The sequence below is a fragment of the Petaurus breviceps genome, unplaced genomic scaffold, assembly GCF_028583685.1.
Source record: "Petaurus breviceps papuanus isolate PSGF00001 unplaced genomic scaffold, PetGlider_PUasm1.0 470, whole genome shotgun sequence".
Classification (NCBI taxonomy): Eukaryota; Metazoa; Chordata; class Mammalia; order Diprotodontia; family Petauridae; genus Petaurus; species Petaurus breviceps.
In genome coordinates, this window is record NW_027186350.1 from 4,941,077 (window position 1) to 4,962,812 (window position 21,736).

Consider the following 21,736-nt stretch of genomic DNA (forward strand, 5'->3'; position numbering starts at 1 on the left):
GAGCCAGAATCAAGGGCTTTGGTTGCAGATCTGTGCTGTGGCTAAGTCTCTCACTGGCTTGCCTGGACACTACCTGTGCTGGGCTGCACTCCCTTTTTACCCAAGTGAGCTAGACCTTTCCTGAAGTCCTTCTAAGTTATCTAAAGCTGGAAAATTGCTTGACTCTACTTTTTATAGGTTCTATCATTCTAGAATCCTTTTAGAGGCTTGTTTTAATGTTGTTTCTGAGGGAAACTGGGGAGAGTTCAGGTAACTTCCTGGCTTCTCTCCACCATCTTGGCTCCTACGCATGTTGCTTCTTTGTAAACACTATTTCCTTAGCTAAATATTCAATAGTAAACTTATTAATAGTACATTATAGCGTTTTACTGGGAATTGAAGTTACATTCACCATCTATTTGTTTGTGCACTCAACTTTCTTCCCATTTTTTTTTTTTGGAAAATCATGACATTTGCTATTCTCCAGCCCTGAGACACATTTCTAGGTCTATACAATATTTCAAAGATCACCAACAATGGTTCAACAGCCACATCTGTTTGTTCTTCCAGTGTCTAAAGATTTAATTCATATGGGCCTATTGACTTGAACTTATCAACTGTGTGGGTAGGACTAGATGGCTTCTAATTTCCTAACCCTCAAATTGTGTGAAAGGTGGCTAGATTCTCTCTTACTATCCTATTTAATGTGGGTTTCAACTTCCTAAGAGCCATTTTAAAAATATAGATTTTATTCTTCCCCACCCCAATTTAGTTCTACACTTCCTGGTCTAAGGATTATTCTTTGTAGATATAACAGAAGAAAAATGACAGCTCAGTAGCTGTTCTTTCTCCTCACTCTATGTTACATCTGTCACCAACAGAGCATCCTGATCAATGGTCTTTCTTTGTTCTTTTTTTTTTTTTATCCAATAACACTTAACAAAGCAATCTTTTTTTTTCCTTTGGAGAGGGAAGGCAGGGCAATTGGGGTTAAGTGACTTGCCCAAAGTCATACCACTAGTTTTTTGTGTTAAGTATCTGAGGCCAAATTTGAACTCAGGACCTCCTGACTCCAGGGCTGATGCTCTATTCACTGTGCCACCTAGCCACCCCCTTTTTTTTTTTTTGCAATCTTTTTTTTTTTAAACCTTAGCATTTATGTACAGTAGCCTTAGTAGATTCTGAGTCATATGATTCTTGATATTATGGGACTATGGCATGTTCTTAGGATCTCTTTTCCATTGTCTATGTTTTCTTCCATCTGTACATTTCTTTTTCAAATCTATGTTGGTTGCTGAGTTTTCCTTGTGCATTTACATCATCTCTTTAGACAATTTCCCTTCTTAATCCTCATCACTTCTTTCTCTTTGTGTCTACAAAATTTCATTCATTCATTTCCTATCTCTTCTGGGCCAACTTCTCCCTGTCGAATTTTACACAATGGGATCCTACTTACCTATCCTTTCCTTGACTCCTTTGAAATCTACTATCTCTAAATCTAGGAAACACATTAGAGTATAACTGTATTTCTCCTTTGCGTTACAAATATTAAGATGATGTGATAATTTCTCCTGAAAGTTCCTTGCTTCAGCCACCAGGTCCTCCTTGCTGGGGAGAATCAGGTTAGGAGTACAATTTCATTATTTTATTCCTCTACCATTTGAAGGTTGAAATTATTATTAATTATTGAAAATTTTTTTAACAGTTCTGCTTTTTGGCAGTTAAAGAAATAATCTTACTGATGTCTAAGCTACCCTTTAAGCCACAAAATCTGTGTTATAGAAATAATTAAACTGGTAAAAATTCTGCCTTCTTTACTGGGCTGATAGTGTAATAGCAAGCATCCCAACCCACCTAGGATGACCTGCTAGTACAGGTTCTTTGATCAGCTTTTCTAAAGGAAAGAAAACTTTAAAGGGGGTCAGTAATCTTACTCTAACTACAGATAAGTAGAAAGAAGTAAGTATCCAAGAAAGAATCCAATAGACAGGACTCTAATTGTCTAATCAGGATAGTACAGCCACCTATATACACCACCAGACCAGGAGAGCACCAACATCTGATTAGTTGGGGGGCTCTTAACAAACAGCTACCCAGAGCCCCATCCAGGAAATCGAAAGGTACTTCTCATGAGTAAGCCCCCAAAGTAAAATACCAGCCTCCCACTTTATATAGTTTTCAACTAATAGGATCAGAGCCAGAAGGCACCACAACTCTCGTGAATCAGTGCCTAATTAGCTTAGTACCAAAAGGTGTGAAAGCCTTCTTGTAAGCAAGCCTTCCCCCTAAGCAAGCTCCTCCTTAGGCAAGTTCCTCCCCCAATGGTCTCTATGTGACTCAGGATGAATCCCAGCTGTGAAAGCAGCAAGACATCCCAGATGGAAATACCTGTGTACCTTTAGACCTGGGAACATGGCTCCTGTTCCAAGGGGAAAGGGGACATATGTGGTCACCTAGGCCTATTAATGGACAGGGAAGATCTTCCTATTTCATTAACATTACAGATGGTCATCCTGATTAGTTGCTATTAGACAGAAGCAAACAGAGGTTATGTGACTTGCCCAGAGTGATACGATTAATAAGTATCAAAGGGCTGATTTGAACTCAGGTCTTCCTAACTCCAGTAGGAGTTATTTATCTACTATGTCACCTTGCTGCCTTTAAAAGACACAAATAACACATGTGAAACAAGCACAAACAATACAAAGCAGAAGGTGATAAATCATATAGTTCAGACTAGTGTTCTGTGACTTTATAGATTCATCCTTGCCAGTCTTCCTGAATATGGGATGGGCCTTCAGTTAATTCTGTTTAGCAAGCATTTATTTGTGAAAGGTTAGTGGTGTGCAAAGCACGGTATTAGAAGGATCGGGAAGATTTGTCCAGGCAGAGAGGAGTGGGGTGGACCTTCCGTGAGAAGCAAATAGCCTGTGCAAAGATTCAGAGGTAGGAGTGAACACAAGGTAACCACATAAACAGAAAAGACGTCAGAGCCCAGTCATCGTGGAGGGAGTGGAGAGTAGTGGGCAATAGGGTAAGGTGGGGCCATGCTATGGAAGACCTTGAATCCTAGGTACAAAAGCACTAAAATAATAAATAACACAATGACTGAATTAGGCTCTTAGGGCTGGAAGAGACCTCAGAGATCAAAGTTGAACATGAAAGTGATTGAAAGAAAGTGTTATTAGAATTTAGTAAAGAAAGGCTTCCCAAAAAGGAAAGCCAAAAAGCTAGGGTTGGCAGAGGTGGGGAATCAAGGAAGGTTTCCCTGGAGAGAAGTCAACTGAAAATTTTGGCAAATCACAACTTCTCTGGATTTTCATTGTCTCATCTGTACAATGAGGGTGGTAGATGTAGTTAAACACTGGACCTAGTTTGATCTCAGCCCTGGCTCTGACCCCGTACTAGATGTATGACCAATAGGCAAGTCACTGAATTTCCTTGAGCTTCAGTTTCTTTATCTGTAAATCATCAACTCAAAAGTTTTCTCTAGCTTTAACATTCTATGATTCTACCTGCCAGAGAATCTCCCCTGATTCTCATTCAAGTCTTATCTCCCTTTCCTGCACACATAGAGACTTTGATACATTTATTTATTTACTTTTTAGGTGGTGAAGAAGAAGAAATGAGGAGGGGAGCAGTCTGGTGACAATTCTGATTGACTCTAGAGAGTTGCTTATCCTTTCCTTTGTGCCTATGTATGTGGCAATTCTTTCTGGGTCAGAATATTTTGTTCTTCAGTCACTATTGTGTCTGACTTTTTGTGACCCCATTTGTTTTATTTTTTGTTTTTTGCAAAGATACTAGACTGATTCACCATTTCCTTCTCCAGCTCATTTCACAGATGAGAAACTGAGGCAAACAAGGTGAAGTGACTTGCCCAAGGTCACACAGTGTGTGTCTGAGGTCAGATTTGAACTCAGGCAGATGAATCTTCCTGACTCCAGGCCAGTACTCCATCCACTGTGCCATTTATTTGCACCTGTAAGAATATTGCAAAACTTTTAATCAAATCTTCTTTTTATCTTTCCTTTCCTTATTTGTTCTTGCCACACTTTCCCTTCTGCCCTCTCTCCTCTCCATTTTAAATGTCCATTTCTTCTTCTCTTTTGGCATTAAAAAAATTCTCTTTTTATTTTCTTCTCCCTGATTCCAATTCATCTTCATCCTTTGATTTAATTTGCTTGCAATTTTCTCTCAAGAGATACCTTTTTTTAAAGGAATCTTGTCGGGAATCTACTGCTATCCATAATGCCATTATGATTAATTAATAATAATGATATTAATTATTAATAATGATAGCACGTCACATTTCTATGATCCTTTAATGTTTTATAGAGCTCTTTTCCACAACAACTCTGTGAGGCAGATAGTACTGGGGGAGAAGTGGACAAAACTATCCTCCCTAGATGACTCTCAGAGACTGACTTGAGCAGGTTTCCTAAGACTGCCAGCTTCTAATGAGTCTCCATGCCTCCTTTGCCCCTTACCCTACTCTCCCCATTACACCATGAGCTTCCCTGACAAATTTGTATAACACATAGACCTTTCCCAACTTAGAAAGTCATTCTTCAAGGCATGTTGATTCTATCTTGTTCTATATCGGCTAACTTTTTTGCTGTAAACGACCCTTAGTGAACCACAAAACCGGCTGCTATAGCCAGAGCCCTTCTCTGTCTCACTTTTGCCTCCTTTCTGTAAAAAGGCTGAACTGCTGAAGGTGGTGAATTCCAGAGTCCTAGGAAAGTTTTCCTCCCTATCTTATCTGACAGGTAGATTTCTAAGGCCAGCTAGTTGCAGACATAGCTCCTATATTTATCTCCTATGACTAAGAATATACATTTTTCTCCAACTATCTGATTCTATTTTGTATAACCACCTGTGTTATTTGGAAACCCATGTCAGTCTTGGCATAGATGCTGGCCATCCATCTGTCCTAGCAGGCTAGCTCTTAATTGACTCCTTACTGCTATTAAGTGACCTCAGCATCAAGAACCCAAATTGGTGAGTGGTGACCTCCTTCAAATTCCACTACAATTCAAGTACTTTTTGGTCACGATTTATAGATGAGGGTCATCTCCATACCATGCTGTCTGTATACTGACCTCCACCTCTCGTCAGAACTGAAGGACCCACCCTGTGGCTCTGGGCTCTGATTGACAAGCATTTACATTATCTTCCCTGGCAATGGTCCCATGCCACTCCCCAGCCCTCTCTATTTTCCAACTTTAGCTTATATATGTGTTGTTTATTAGAAGATAACCTACTTGAGGGCAGAGACTGTCTTGCTTGTTTGTAACTGTTTCTCTAGCACTTGCCACAGTTCCTTGCACATATTAAGCCCTTAACATGTGATTTGTCATTCATTCATTCATCTTAGGTTTCTTAATTTCAAACCAAGCATTTTATAACTCATAGATGTATTACTTAAATTAAAGGTTAAAAAAAATATAAATCCAGATGTTTTAACTATATGGAAACCTATATTTACTGTTGCAATGATAGAATTGATTGGTGTTTTAAACATTTTATTTGGTTATTTAAGGGATTTGTAGATATAGGCTATACCAATCACAGTGACTTAGGAAGAGGGGCAGCAAGGGATGATGCAAATGATTTTTGATTTGGAGTTTGAATATTTGACTTTGAATCCTGCCTCTGCCAATTGCTACTTGGTTGGCCTTGGGCAAATCACACAACTCTTCTGGGCTTCAGTTTCCTATTTTAAAATGAAGAAGTTAGATAAGATGGTGTTTAAAATTTCTTATACTGGGATGGCAGTGAATAAAGCACTGGCCCTGGAGTCAGGAGGACTTCAGTTCAAATCTGGCCTCAGACACTTAATACTTACTAGCTGTGTGACCTTGGGCAAGTCACTTAACCCTAATTTCCCTACCTTCCCCCTCCAAAAAGAAAAAAAAAAGATTCCTTATACCTTGAAACACATTATCATTCAAATTATCATTAGTCACTAATTATAACTCCAAAAGTAATCAACTAGTATTCATTAAATACCTACTATGTGCCTGGATTTATACCAGAAATGTAGGGTTGGTTCAATATTAGGAAGAAAATAAAGAACAAACTCTGAAATCCTTCACACACACACACACACAGACATACTCTCACATGCACACATGGAACCCCTGAAACAGAGGTTTAGACTAAGTGTTTGTGTTTGTCCTTCATTCTTGAAGAGGACATGACATCAGGGAAATGATGACATCACTTGCAGTTGACTTAGATTTGAGTGAGGGAGGGCTGTGCAAGGTCACTGTAATGGGAATGTAAAATTTTGAGATCTTCCCTGCCCCTAGGCTTAAGTGCACCTGGATCCTGTGGTGGGAGGCTTTTTTCTCAGGACAAGTATCTCAGGAGATACTTTTTGATTGGGCAGTGGGTCAAGATGGTAGTTAAAATCTCTGACCCAGGAGAAGGCTATATAAACCCTGATGAGAGGCTTTGTTTTGGGACTCACTTTGAGAAGTGTTGTGTGATTTGACCAGATGAGACCGGGCAGCCATTGTCAAGAGCCTCCTGGCTTTGAAAAACCCAGATGTTGATGTTTCACTCTCTGGTAACTGTAGATTTGGTATGGATGTAATGGTTGGACAGTTTGGAAACCTGTCTGCTGGATCTGTTTCCCTGTCTTGATAATTCTGTCTGTATACTCTGAAGTTCAGGGTACTGACCTTTTTCCTCTGAACTAGGTAAATGATATATGTTTGACTGATTAAAGTAAGATTGTTAACCCATTTTGAGTTGCTTTCCTTTAGCAAAGCAGATCCAAGAACCTGTGTTGGCAGCCACCCTGGGGACACTGGGGTGCTTGCCGCTATAGTCACCAGCCTCACTTTCTCCTCCAGAGCCATCTGGGTGCAGTGACCAGATATTCATCAGGATGACTAGAGATGACCCAGGATGCAATGGGAGACCCTGGTCCTTTTAGACTAAGTGCTATAGAATTACTGAGAAGCTGACAGGTATCTGTGCAGGACAAACTGTGTAAGGTAGTAGAAATTATCAGAGGACTTTGTATTTATAAGGTTGCTGAAAACAGAAAAACAAAAAAAAATCATATATTGATTGTTGCACAAGCTATAATGATGCTAAGGGCTTGGTCTTGGGCTGAGATGGCACATAGGAAGGTAAGCCATACCATTCAGCACAATGAAGAATAATTGCCTAAGTTTGTGATGTAAATGGATAGCATATAATTCAGACTGTTAGGAAAACCAAACCAAACCAAGCCAAAGCAGTGCCAATCCGACAGAGCAAGCAGTTAGGACCCAAGTGGGTAGTGGACTCAAGGATAGTTAGCTTGATAGCTGGTATCAAGACACATCTAGCAAATGCCTACATCAGGGAATATACATTTGACTTATATGTAGTTATTAGATAAAGTAAAAATGTTCGAGTAGTCTAAGAGTGTACAGAGTAGATCAATTTGGGAAAACACAGTTCCAAGTAACTCCAACACAGTTCTTAGTTCTAAAACCTCTTTTTGTATATGAACTAAAAAGGGGCAATGAGAATATCCTGCTCACACAGATTTGAGAGACAAATGATTACAGAGAGCATATGGAAAGATGACACCACAGACACAATTGTCCAGGACCATAGATTACAGTAGGCTTATGGAAAATCAACATCAGCACAGGATAAGCAGAGAAACAGAATGATTAACTATTAGAAGTTTGCCATGGAAGGATATATAAGTGATGAATGTAAGTTAGAGTTTAAGGGGCTATTTTCAAAAAATCAACATAAGGAAGCAAAGGTGGGGCCAGGAATGGAGGTTGTTCTGGATCATGAAAACAGTAAGCCTAATTGCATCATCAGTTAAATCACATTTTTTATATAAGTATACTACCATCAAGATGCAACCAGAAAAGAAGCATCCACTCATTTCTCTCTCTCTCTCTCTCTCTCTCTCTCTCTCTTCCATGTGTTTACTTATTTCTGCATTTATATAACTATTCATTTATCTATCTTTATTTTTAGGATATCTATTTTTTGTCTTTTTGGAGGGGGGAAGGCAGGGCTATTAGGTTTAAGTGACTTGCCCAAGATCCCACAGCTAGTAAGTGTTAAGTGTCTGAGGCAGGTTTTGAAATCAGGTCCTCCTGACTCAAGGATCTATTCTATTCTCTATTACATATATATTATAATATATCTCTATTCATGGCACCACCTAGCTGCCCCTAGAATTTATTTTTGTTGCATTTGTTCACTAGATGGCCACAAATATGTCAAGTGCACAAGAAGGAAGGATTGTCATTTGGGTTGAAGAAGGCTGATAAGGAACCAGTATCAAAGAAATAATAGTGATATGAAACATAGGTTTGTTATTGAGAATTAAAGGAAGATGAAAGTTCTGCTAAAAACAAAAACCAACATAAAATTTTTGTGTTCAGAGAACCTTGGAAAAGTTTGAAATAGAAACTAAACAGAGCCTTGATAACTAAATAGAAAAACTTTAGCCTGAGATATCCCAGATAAAGACTTTGGAAAGTGAAGAAGAACAAGAGTATACAGTTACAAGAATGAAGCCATTTCACCGCATCACACCTCTCAGATTGGCTATCATGACAAAAAGGGAAAATGATAAATGTTGGAGAGAATGTGGGAAAGTGGACACAGTGATTCATTATTGGTGGAGTTGTGAACTGGTCCAACCATTCTGGAGAGCAATTTGGAACTATGACCAAAGGGCTATAGAAATGTGCATACCCTTTGACTCAGCAATATCACTTGTAGAGCTGTATCCCAAAGAGATCATAAAAATGGGAAAAGGACCCACGTGTACAAAAATATTTTTTGTGGTGGTCAAGAACTGGAAATTGAGGGGATGCCCATCAATTGGGGAGTGACTGAACAAGTTGTGGTATATGAATGTAATGGAATACTACTGTGCTATAATAAATGATAAATAGGCAGACTTCAGAAAATCTTGGATAGACTTATATGAACAGATGTTGAGTGAAGTGGGCAGAACTAGGAGAACATTGTTCACAGAAACATCCACAGTGTGTGATGACTGATTTTGAAAGACTTGGCCCTTCTCAGAAATGCAAGGACCTAAAACAATTCCATCATACTCATGATGGTAAATGCCATCCACATCAGAGAAAGAACTATGGAGTCGGAATGCAGAGTGAAGCAGACTCTTTTCTTTTCTTTTTTTTTTTTTAGTTTTTTCTTTCTCTCCAATTTGTTATAATTCTTCTATGCAATAAGACTAATGTAAAAATGTGCTTAATAGGAAGGTATGTGTAGAGCTATATCATATTGCATGCTATTTTGGGGAGGGGGGAGGGAGGGGGAAGGGAGGGGGAGAAAATTAAAAACTTATGGAAGTGAATGTTGAAAACTAAAAATAAATATATTAGTAGGTTAAAAATAAAATAAATAAGACATTTCTCTCAAAAAACCCAAATTTATTATCTATTTATTTTAAACATTCTTTTTCTTTTTAAATTTTGAGTTTAAATTCTCTCCCTCCCTCCTACGTCTTCCCCAACCACTGAGAAAGCAAGCAAAATGATATCTACCATATAGGTAAAATCATGCAAAACTCATTTCGATGTTAGCTATAATGCAAAAAAAAGCAAGAAAGTTATACTTCATTTTGTACTCAAGGTTCATCAGTTCTCTCTTTGGAGGTGCATAGAATATTTTTTCCATCTTAAGTCCTTTGGAATTTTCTTGGATTGTTGCATTGATTAGAGTAGTCAATTCTTTCACAGTTGATTATCATTACAATGTTGCTATTACTGTGCACAATGACCTGTTGGTTCTCCTCATTTCACTTAGTATCAGCTCCTAGAAGTCTTCTCATGGTTTTTGTGGAACCACCCCCTCATAATTTTTTCTAACATAATAGTATTCCATCACAATTATATGCCACTACGTATTCAGTCATTCCCTGATTGATGAGTATCCCTTCAATTTCCAATTCTTTATACTACAAAAGAGCTGCTATAAATATTCTTGTACATATAGATTCTTTTCCTTTTTTAAACATCTCTTTGCAGTACACATCTAGTAATGGTATTACTAGACCAAAGGGTATGCACAGTTTTAAAGCCCTTTGGGCATAGTTCCAAATTGTTCTTCAGAATGATTGGACTTGTTCATTACTCTATAAATGGTTTATTATTGTACCTATTTTCCCTCAATCTCTTCAGTATTTGTCATTTCTGATAGGTGTGAGGTGGTACCTCAGAGTTGTTTTATGTTGCACTTTTTCATATGAATATAGATAACTTTGATTTCTTCTGAAAATTGCCTGTTCATATTCTTTGACTATTTATCCTTTAGGGAATGGCTATTAATCAATTATTTATTTATTGATTTCATAAATTTAATTCAGTTTCCTTTGTATTTGAGAAATGAGGCCTTTATCAGAGAAACTTGCTGTAAACTTTTTGATATTACTTCATTGTCCATGGCATCTTTTAGCAAAATGCTGTTTTCCTGATTATCTCTTTTAAGTAGGTCTATTTTTGTTTTTGCTTTGTCTAAAATCACAATTACTACCCCTGCCCCTATTTTATTTCTCCAGCTGAAATATGATAGATTCTGTTCCAGCCTTTTATTCTAACTCTGTATGTATCTTTCTGTTTTAAGTGTGTCTCTTGTAAACAGCATGTTGGATTATGGTTTCTAATACATTCTGCTATTTGTTTCCATTTTATGGGTTAGCTCATCCCATTCGCAGTTATGATTACTAACTGCATATTTCCCTCCATCCTATTTTCTTATGTTTATCCTTCCTGCTCTCTCTTTTTATCCTGTCCCTCTTCAAAAATCTGTTTTGCTTCTGACCATTGCCTCCCTTAATCCACCCTCTCCTTTATCACCCCCCCCCATAATTCTTATATCCTTCTTCTCCTTTTCCCCTATTGAGCAAGATAGATTTCTATACCCAATTGAGAGTATACATGTATCCTTCACTGTTTGAACCAATTCCAATGAGAGTGAGGTTCAAACATTTACTGCCACCCCCTTCCTCCCCCCACATTTTCCCCTCTTCTATAAATGCTCTTTCTTGCATGCCTCTTTTATGGGAGAATATTTCCCCATCCTACATCTCCCTTCCCCCTTCTTCCAATGCATTCTTCTTTTTAATTTCTTCTTTTTTTCTTTCAGAGAGCATTACAAAATAATTGACACACATTCATGCCTTCTGTTTATCTAGACTCCTTCTAACTGCCCTAATAGTGATAAGTTCTTAGGAGTTACAAGTATCACCTTCCCATATAGGAATGTAAACAGTTTAAACATATTAAGTTCCTTATGATTTCTCTCATGTTTACTTTCTTTGCTTCTCTTGAGTCTTGTGTTTGAATACCAAATCTTCTATTCAGCACCAGTCTTTTCATCAGCAATGCTTGAAAGTCCTCTATTTCATTAAACATCCATTTTCTCCTGAAGGATTATACTCAGTTTTGCTCAATAGGTTGTTCTTGGTTGTAATCCTAGCACCTTTTCCTTACAGAATACATTTCCAAGACCTCCACTCCTTTAACGTGGAAGGTACTAGATCTTGTTTGATCCTGACTGCGTCTCCATGATATTTGAATTGCTTCTTTCATTCAAGGATATCAACTTATCACCATTACTATTCAATGTAGTGCAAGAAATGATAGTTATAGCAAAAAGACATGAAAGATAAGTTGAGGGAATTAAGCATAGACAAAGACTAGAGAAAATGATCACTTTTTGCAGATGATATGGTAGTTTACTTTGAGAATCCTTGGGAGTCAATTAAAAACCTAGTTGAAACAATTGTTGAAACTTCAACAAAATTGCAAGATATAAACTTACGAAGTCATCATTTATGTATATTACTAACAAGAATTCAGCAAGAAGAGATAGAAATTCCAGCCAGTATAAAACACTTGAGTGTCTACTTGCCAAGATATAAACAGGAACTATATGAACCCAATTACAAAACACTCTTTACACAAATAAAGACAAATCTAAATATTTGGGGAACTATTAATTGCTTGTGGGTAGGCCAAACCAATATAATAAAATGACAATACTACCTAAATTAGTTTACTTATTCTGTGCAGACCAATTAAATTACTAAAGAATTATTTTATAGATGTAGAACAAATAATAACAAAATTCATCTAGAGGAATAAAGTATCAAGACTGTCAATAATGAAAAAAGTAGGAAGGATGAGAGCCTAGCAGCACCATATCTCAGGTCTGATTCAGGTCTCAAACCACCTTGTATGTGGAGTTTCCCCTAGAACAATTCTAAGAAGTGAACTTCAAAAATCTGTGCCTAAACATGGAGCCACCAGAAAGGATGCAGGAATTTAGGACAACAGGTTGGTAGAGGGGGATAGTCAGGAATACAAAGAAAATAATTGTACTAGGAGGGAGGTCCTTCTGGATATTGACAAGGGGTTAAGTCCAAAGGTTTCTGTATAAAATTATGGCAGCAAGGAGGTACTTCACTAAATGGCCCTGCCTTTGAACATGGTAAGAATGACAGGATCAATTGGCTTATGAATTGTTCAGTTTTTTTTTTTGTAAGAATCACTTTGTAGTAGGTTTAAAATTTTTTTCTAGTTTTTGCTGAGTTTTCTACATTTTGGAATTATAAAAGCTCTAACTGTACCATATTCCCAGGATTCCCTGAATATTTTCTCCTTAAATGTAACATTCTTTCCAGAGCTTAGCAAGAAAATAGGAAGTCTGTGAGTTGGATAAATGCTCTTTTTACTCTCAGCCAGCTTCAGATTCAGACTGGTTTGTGAACCTGACAAAATCACTGCCTGAGAGAGAGTGGATAAGAGACAGTAGAGAATGATGTAGACAGGAGTCAAGACAATGAGATGTTGCACTTGCAGGGGAACTTGTAACATGGAGAAGTGACAATTTAGAGACTGATGGAATGAAAAGGACAGAAAATCCACCAATGTTTATTGGTGAGACTGACTCATCCCGTGTTCTTCTGGGAATTGAGACTGATTCCTCCCATATCTACTCTCTGTCTACACACATCCCCCTAACTGGAATGGGTTGAAAGAAGAAAACTACACTGTTTCTTCTTCCCCAGTTTGATGATAATGATGATCATCATGATGATAAGCAACCCTCAAAGCCTAACCCATCCTCCATATCATTCATTGGTTGTGGAAATGGGGAGAGAATAGCAAAGTAAGGGAATACCAGCCAAGGTGATATACAGTGGGGACTCTGTAGCTTAGCTGTAAAGTCCTAGCAGGGAAGCCCAAAATTCCATCCTACTTGTTTCTGGTAACACAACTGCTTGGTTTAGCATTTTGGCCAGTACAAAGAAACTGTTCCTATTGATCCAAGAAATACATAGACTGACCCTACTCAAAGCCATTGTGATTATCAATAAAAAATGGAGCAATACAAAACGAGTGGCATTCCTTCATGCTTTGGCTCCACAAAGAGACAACATTCACTAGAACAAATGTAAATATCTGTACTCCATCTGCTGCAAATGCTGTCATTCAGATGGTGCTGACCACCAAAGTGGGGAAACCATGAATGGACTGAAAAGATGGTAATATATGAATTGCTATAGGTATGTAACATATTAATGAAATGGACTAAAGATGGTAATATATTAATTAGGTGTAGGTATGTAATATATATATATATATGTATATATATATATATATATATGTTTAAAGCAATCGGGGTTAAGTAACTTGCTCAAGGTTAGACGGCCAGTTATTTCTGGGTGTGGTGCTGAGTATCTGAGCCTGGGATTCGATCCAGGTCATCCCAACACTGGAGCCAGTGCTTTTACTCGCTGAGCCACCTGGCCACCCCTAGGTATGTAATATATTAATGAAATGGACTGAAGATGGTAATATATTAATTAGGTGTAGGTATGTAATGTATTAATGAAATGGACTGAAGATGGTAACATATTAATTAGGTGTAGGTATGTAATGTATTAATGAAATAGACTGAAGATGGTAATATATTAATTAGGTGTAGGTATGTAATATATTGATGAAATAGACTGAAGATGGTAATATATTAATTAGGTGTAGGTATGTAATATATTAATGAAATGGACTGAAAAGATGGCAATATATTAATTAGGTGTAGGTATGTAATATATTAATGAAATGGACTGAAAAGATGGTAATATATTAATTAGGTGTCAATAGTTAGGTGTAACCTAACACTACTGGGGTAGATCTCATCAGTTCTAGGAAAGGGTTTCATGCTACTTTTTGTCAATAGTACCCTTAGCTCTAAAATATATAATGTATTGCAGACAAATAAGCATAGGGCAATCTTTAAAACCAACAGACAAAATAATTAATCTTTAAGCATAGCTTAGATGAAATAAGACATGAAATTAAAGAGCTACTATACCTGAAAAGTTGAAGATTCTAAAGACATTAAAATATTGACAAAAATTCTAGAAATTATACCTAATAGCAAACTGGATGATTAAAAATAACATTGATATCTCTCTTTTTTTTGAGGGGGGAAGGTAGGGCAATTGGGGTTAAGTGACTTGCCCAATGTCACATGGCTAGTTTTGTGTTAAGTTTCTGAGGTCAGATTTGAACTCAGGTCCTCCTGACTCCAGGGCCATCACTCTATTTACTGCACCACCTAGCCACCCCCACCTAACATTGATATCTCAAATGATTTTGAAAATGAGATGAGCATATTAGATAGGAATTCCAAAAGGCTCTGTTTGAGTGGCATGAATCCAACTTTCAGACCAATTATACCAAAAACAGAGTAATTTTAAAAATCTAATATCTGTTTTTGTTTTTTGAGACTGGGTCTACCTATTTCATTCAGTCTGTAAATGCAGCAGCCACTCATGGGTATGATCCCACTACTGATCAGCAAGAAAGCCTTGACAAGTTCCATTTCTGACCTGGGTTTGTTTGCTCCACTTTAGATAGTCTGATGGCCCCCTGCTCTGGGGAGCTCACTGATTTGGTACCAGACATAGCACAGATGCCTGATCAGCTTATTGTGCATTATAGCTAGGAACTCCTAAACTTAAATCATTCACCAGCCTCAGCTTCCCTAGTAGCAAGGATTATAGTTTTGCACTATCATTCTCAGTGTGATATCTGTTATGACCATTCATGAATAAATGTATTCTCCCATAATAGTTGACATAAAGTATAAAAACATTTCAGGACCCGCAAGCAGCAATATTGTACTAGTCATTGTCATAGTATGAAAGATAAAAGGAAAGGAAAGGCTATCAAGAAGTATCTTTAAGGACAGCCATCACTCATCACCATCCTGACTTGAAAGAGCTATGAGAGCTATATGAAAAGTTATCGGAAGATTATATCAATAGTTGATACATGCTTGTCTGGGTTCTGGATAATAGACAATACTCTTGTGCCTTTCCATCCATCAATGGAGATAACATGATCTAGGCACAGGGATGGATAAATTTGTATAAATGGGAGAAAAATAGGAGATCCCATAGCTAAGGGCAGGCAAAAATAAGCTCTAACAGAGCTAAATTTCCAACTGTGATTTCAGGGACAATCCAACCAGAGACAACCTAGTTTTGGACATGGGCTCTTTATATAGGATTTGTTTTACCATTTGGTATATGAGGAAGTAGTAGAAATTAAGATTATATAGCCCTTTTGAGATCCATAAGACATCATTTATTCGGTCTTGTAAACGTCCCCGATTTAAGAGAAACAATAAATTGAAATGAATTCAGAGAAAGAAACCTAAATTACTAAGGAGTAATCTGTGACCTACAAAGAAAAATGGAAACAGCAACATGTAAAATAATGTTGACACATTGTGTACAGGCTTATACAGAGAGTTATACAAGAGCTATATGTACCCTGTGTAACTCAAATCATGATAGCTCTATTTCTATATAACTGGTTTCCTCTGTAGTCCTCTGTATTTTATTTTATACATTTATAAAAGGAGGAGTCCATGGCTTCACCTGTCTGCCAAAGGGATTCATGACCAAAAAAGGGTTAAGAATGCCCTTAGGGAATCTTATATCCTGAGAAGTTGGTCTCACATGAGGTCGCTGAAATGAAAAAAAGAGCCTCAAGGCAGCCCCTAACCTTGCTAGTATTAGAGATTGGTTCATCAGGGAGCCACATGCACCAATGAGCTGTTTGCACTCATCCCTTTGGTGGCATTGTGAATCATTTAAATTGCATAGGTCTGAAAGGAAAGTGGGATCCTCTGGAAAGCAGAGAAAAGTTCTTGATCTGCCATTTTATGATGACCTGTGGTGTTCATCTGTTACCCAACTCTCTGGCTCTAAGAAGTTGTAGCTTGCACAGTAGCCACACCATGGTAAAAAATCATCTTGGCAGATGGGCTAAACCTGGTTGAGGGTAGCTGACAGGCTTTAAACCTGTTGGTGAGTTAGGTGGATGCCTACCCCAAGCATGTGAAAACTTCCCCTGGCAGAATGGGCAAATGAGAACAATTTGCTACAATAGTCATGAAGGTAGTTGAAGCAAGTGTTGTGGAGTGCTTAGAGCTTGGTCAAACAAAGAAGACAGACAGCAAGGTCATCCTTTGCATTCTAGGGCATCAGAAGTTGTCCTGATTTTTGTCTTGCCACTGGACTTCCATGACTCTGGAAATAAGACTGAGGCTGACAACTTTGGGCAACTATGCCTCATTTAAATATAATTCATGCGTAAGTCAAGACATTACTCAAAAGTGTTGTCATTGGTCTTCTTTGAAAACAAAGAAAGAACAGAAATAATCATTCAGTGGGCTCAACTATAATGAATCTGTGGATTGCTTGTTTGTTTGTTTGGTCAGGTTAAATAAAACCTGTAATGTATTCAATATCTTATTAGCTTAAGTGTTTGTAGGGAAGCTGAAGCTCCTGGTTGGCAGAGTAAACCAAGTCAGATACTGATGTTCCCAAAATTGCCTTGGCTAGAGTCAAGAGCCTGAAATTTCTTTTTTTGAGACATAAACCAGATATTGACATTTTTAGGGTTTCATTCAGTGGGAGTACAAGCTAAAGAGACATTATGAGGAAGCATCCCAATAATAATTAAGTCCATCAAGTCCAGGAACTGGTGCCTAATTGACCCACAGGTTACCAGTATCTTTGCCAAGAAAACCCCATATGGGGTCACGATGAGTTGGACATGACTGGATAGCAACAATAGTTTGCATATGAAAAAGGACCAACAATCGGGTTTTTTAGAAAAATCAAGATTCTCTAGTGCATTAAAAAAGTAAATTGACTGGCAACAACAAAAGATCCATTTATGTACAATTTATTTCAGGCACACATTTACTGTGCAAAATGCAGTCCACTTGAAATGAATGGAAATTGGGTCTGGGAGAAATACCCAATTGGTCACCAGAAACTTTGGGACTGTTGTGAAGAATTAGCCCTGACAAGGGAAGATGTAGAAATCCTATTGCCAGTTAATTAAAACAGATTGAACAACACATACAACTAAGAACAAAGCTCGATTCTTATAAATGTCTTTCATCTGTGGTTATATGTTGTTACAGTCACCAGTTAATATAGTCTTGCACCATTCAAAGAACCGGAGAGGACTATTATCACTACTTTTATAGATGATGAGTTGACACACAAAAGTTTCCTACAACATGCCCAAGGTCACCTGTCGAGTCAGAAGCTGAGTCAGGAATAAGATTTAAGAGATTTGCCTTCTGTCTCCAGGCCCTACTCTCATCAAGAAAGGACACTCCTTATTTTTTGATTTGAGCAAGTAGCAGAAAGAATACTTATTGTTTTAATTTGTTTTGGAAGAGAAATGGTATCTGAGACCACACTATATACTTGTAACCTGTGGCCCAGAACCACAGCTCTGGGATTACATACATCTGTTCAATCTTAGAGGTGTCTCAAAATGTCTCGGCTTGAGAATCACTAAGGTTTTTCCTGAGCGCATTTGAAGTCAGCTTTCTTCCCCTCCCCACCCCCATCCAATGTTTCTTTCATTTTTTTTAAACATTTAGAACTCTGTATTATCTGTCAAATGATAATTAGCTAATACATTCGCTAGATTAATACATTAAGGAAATTATATATAGACTACTGCAAAAACACAGTAAGACTGAAGTTTGCCCATTTATTTTCCTGCTTTTTGGAGGGCAGTTGGGGTTAAGTAACTTGCCCAAGGTTACACAGCTATTTTGTTTTGTGTGTGTGTGGGTGTTAAGTGTCTGAGACTGGAACCGAACTCTGGTCCTCCTGACGCTGGGGCTGGGGCTTTACTCACTGCACCACCTAGTCATCCCAAGTTTGCCCATTTTTGCTCAGGAAGGTCCTTGTGCCCCTTTGTTCCCGGGATCTTCACAAATGTTTTCCCAATTTCTGCTCCAGTCAAGGTCAACTGGTGACATTACTGCTTCCCCTCCTTCTGATCTTCCTTCTGTTCCCCAGAAGTAGAACTTCCAGATCCTTCTCTCTCAGATGCCATCTTTTTATATGCCATTTCAAAGAGCTTTAATGATGCTTGTTGGAGAGTAGATGCTTCCTGTCTGATATTTTCCCCTGTTTCACTATCTTTGTGAGTCAAGAGATTTCTCATTCTAGACATTTCTTCTTTTAGTTTATTGCACTCATCTGCTGGAAGTTGGTCTTTGAATTCTTCCATCTTTGTTTCAGCGTCGTGAATAATTCCTTCTACCATATTGACAGCTTCTACATGTTCTTCTTTTTCCTGTATTCCTCCACATACTTCTCTGCATTTTCACCCATATTCTCAATAGCATCTTTGCTTAATTTACCAGAAGACTAGATCACAATTTGTTGTTCATATCCTGTGCCTTTATCCCTTGCAGAAACATGTACAATCCCATTAGCATTAATGTCAAGTGTGACTTCAATCTGTGGAACTCCACGTGGGGCTGGTGGAATTATAATCAAAGTAAACTGTCCAAGAAGCTTGTTATTTGCAGCCATTTCTCTCTTTCCCTGGTACACTTTAATTTCCACTTACATCTGACCATGAGCAGCTGTAGAAAACACCAGGCTCTTCTTAGTTGGAATAGTTGTGTTCCTGTTGATTAGTTTGGTGAAGACACCTCCTAGTGTCTCAAGGCCCAGAGAAAGGGGAGTGACATCCAGAAGCAGCACATCTGTGACATCACCAGCTAACATATCTCCCTGAATGGCAGCTCCAATAACCACAACCTCACGACTGACAGCTTTACTAGGAGTCTGGCCAAAGAGTTCTTATATTGCCTGCTGAACCTTGGGCATTCTGCTCATGCTACCAGCTAGGATGACTTCAACAGTGTCACTATTGCCTGACTTCAGCATCTTTCATGGCTTTCTGGCATGGGGCAAGAGTCCTCCTGAAAAGATCAGTGACAATACCCTCAAATTGAACTTGAGTTAGCTTCATGTTCCAAGTGCATGGGCCCAGAAGCATCCATGGTCAAATACAGTAAGTTGATATCAGTCTGTACAGGAGAAGAAAGCTCATGCTTGGCCTCCTCAGAGGCCTCCCATACTCTCTGAAGAGCCATATTATCTTTGGTCAGGTCAAGTCCTGTCTCTCTTTTGAACTCCTTCACAATGTTCTGGAGCAAGGCCTGGTCAAAGTCTTCACCATCTAAAAAAGTATCCCTTCTGAATTTCCAGGATAGAAATATAAAAAGTTCCACTACTTAAGTCATACATAGCAATGGTTTTGTCTTCAGATTTGTCAAAATCATAAGCCAAGGCAGCAGCTGTAGGTTCGTTAATCACTGGAAGTACCTTTGCCCAGCATCTTTGGTGGCTTGTGGCTGAGAATCATTGACATAAGCAGGCAAAGTGATAACAACATTTTTTTGCAGAATGTCCTAGATGGTTTTCTGCAGTCTCCTTCATCTTCATCACACAAATGGACCTATCTGACTTGGGGAATATAACTTCTCATGGGCTTCTACCCAGGCATTATCATTGGAGAAATGGATAATTTTGAAAGGAACATTTTTAATGTCTTTCTTCACTTCAGGATCCTCAAATCAACAGTAAATGAGGCTCTTGGTAGCATAGAATTTGTTGTTGTCATTTGGCAGGCATGCCAATAGGGCATTTGGGGAGTGGCTCTGGCACCTGCAATGTTCTCCAAAACCTTTGCTTGTTTCCTTTCCATTACTGTCACACAGGAATTAGTTGTATCCAAGTCAATACCAATAATGACCCCCTTCATTGCCTCAGATGTATAGTCTCATTTTGAAATGATTAGAAAAGCCTTGTGACTAAGATCATTCCAGCCATCTTGGCAGAGACCAGCAGCTGGGGCTGGGAGGTGGCTCTGGTGAGGCAGGCAATGGCACTGTGACTGGCACTGAGCATGGCAGGTGGGCCAGAGTTGGAGGTGAAGTGGGCTGAGGGGGCCAGGGGGCATATGGCACAGTGGTCATGGCTCTTCTGGAAACCTCTAACCACATCCAATGTTTCTAATGAGAACATCAGAATTTTTCTTATCTAGATCTCCATGAAAAAAGGAAAGAATCGTCAACTCCTATTGAAAAAAAAATTGTTTTATGTTACCTGACCTGCTATGTTTATGTTACCTTTCTGTCAAGTGACAAATGTAAAACTGGAAGGACTCACAGTTGAGCTCAGAAGCTGTTGAGACACTTTTTCATCCCGATTCTGTGGTCTTCGACTTCTCATAGGAACCTGTACCATTCATTAGACTTAAGTAGGATTGGGGGTTCTTAATGAGAGGAGTGAACTTGGTGTCACTGCAGAATAAAGATACCTTCCCTTCTGATGACTCCTGTTTCTCCCAGGGATGTTGGGATCAGATATTTAGAGTTAGAGGGTACCTCAGAGGCCACTTAGTCCAACTTCCTCATTTTGTTGAAAAGGAAACTGAAGCTTGGGGAAGTTAGTTAGGTGATTGTCCAAGGTGATAAGGCACTGTTGTTGTTCATCCTTCATTTCTGAAAAGGACCAGTCTCATCACAGATGATGTCTTGACTTGCACATGAATTGGATTTAAGTGAGGCAGAGCTGCACAAAGTTGTCAGCCTCACTTCACTCTCTCCTTCAGAGTCATCGAAGTCCAGTGGCAGGACAAAAGTACTGGAGATGGCCCAGGATGCAGAGGATGACCTCAGTGTCTTTAATGTCTGACCAAGCCCTAAGTGCTCCACAGAACCAGCGTTAGCTGCCTTCGTGGTCTTTGGAACAAATTATTCTCATCTGCCCATTCCACCAGAAGTCTTCACATGCTTGGGGCAGACATCTGACTAACTCACCAATGGGTTTGAGGCCCTTCAGTTACCTTCAATAAGTTACCCTTAACCCATCTTCTGAGGGTGTGGCATGCTGTGCATGCTACCTCTTCTTGGAGTCCCGCATGAGAGTTGGGTGCAGAGGCACACCAAAGGTGGTCAAACAGCCTTGAAAAAGGCTTGGCAAGCCCTTCCACCAGAGGTGCCAGTCCTCCCTGAACACCCCATACCTCTCATACAGGTAGTCAGCAGCAGAGAAAGGAGTTGGCCTCAGGTCCTCTTACTCCAGAGTCAAGAGTCTTTCTGTTATACTGTGATATCAGAGCCCAAGTCCTTGCTACTACCTACAAGAAGGGAGTGAGGTTACTGGAGTGTCAGTCTCTCATTTAAGCCAGCAATTTCCCACATAACAAAAAAGAACAATTGAAGGGCAATCCAATTTAAACCTCAACTTTGTGGTTCTGTCCTTAAATTAAATTAAATTAAATAGTTCAGTTCCTGGCTTATCCACTCTATCCTCATCCCTATCTCCCTACTG

General features: G+C 38.7%; 1 protein-coding gene and 1 pseudogene across 2 annotated transcripts in view; one reads left to right on the top strand and one right to left on the bottom strand.

The window, feature by feature from the left end:
• The window catches only part of EMP1 (epithelial membrane protein 1), a 278,012-nt gene that overhangs the window by 97,159 nt on the left and 159,117 nt on the right, over nt 1-21,736 (top strand). The window lies entirely within an intron of this gene.
• On the bottom strand, nt 18,315-20,308 carry LOC138171883 (stress-70 protein, mitochondrial pseudogene; annotated as a pseudogene).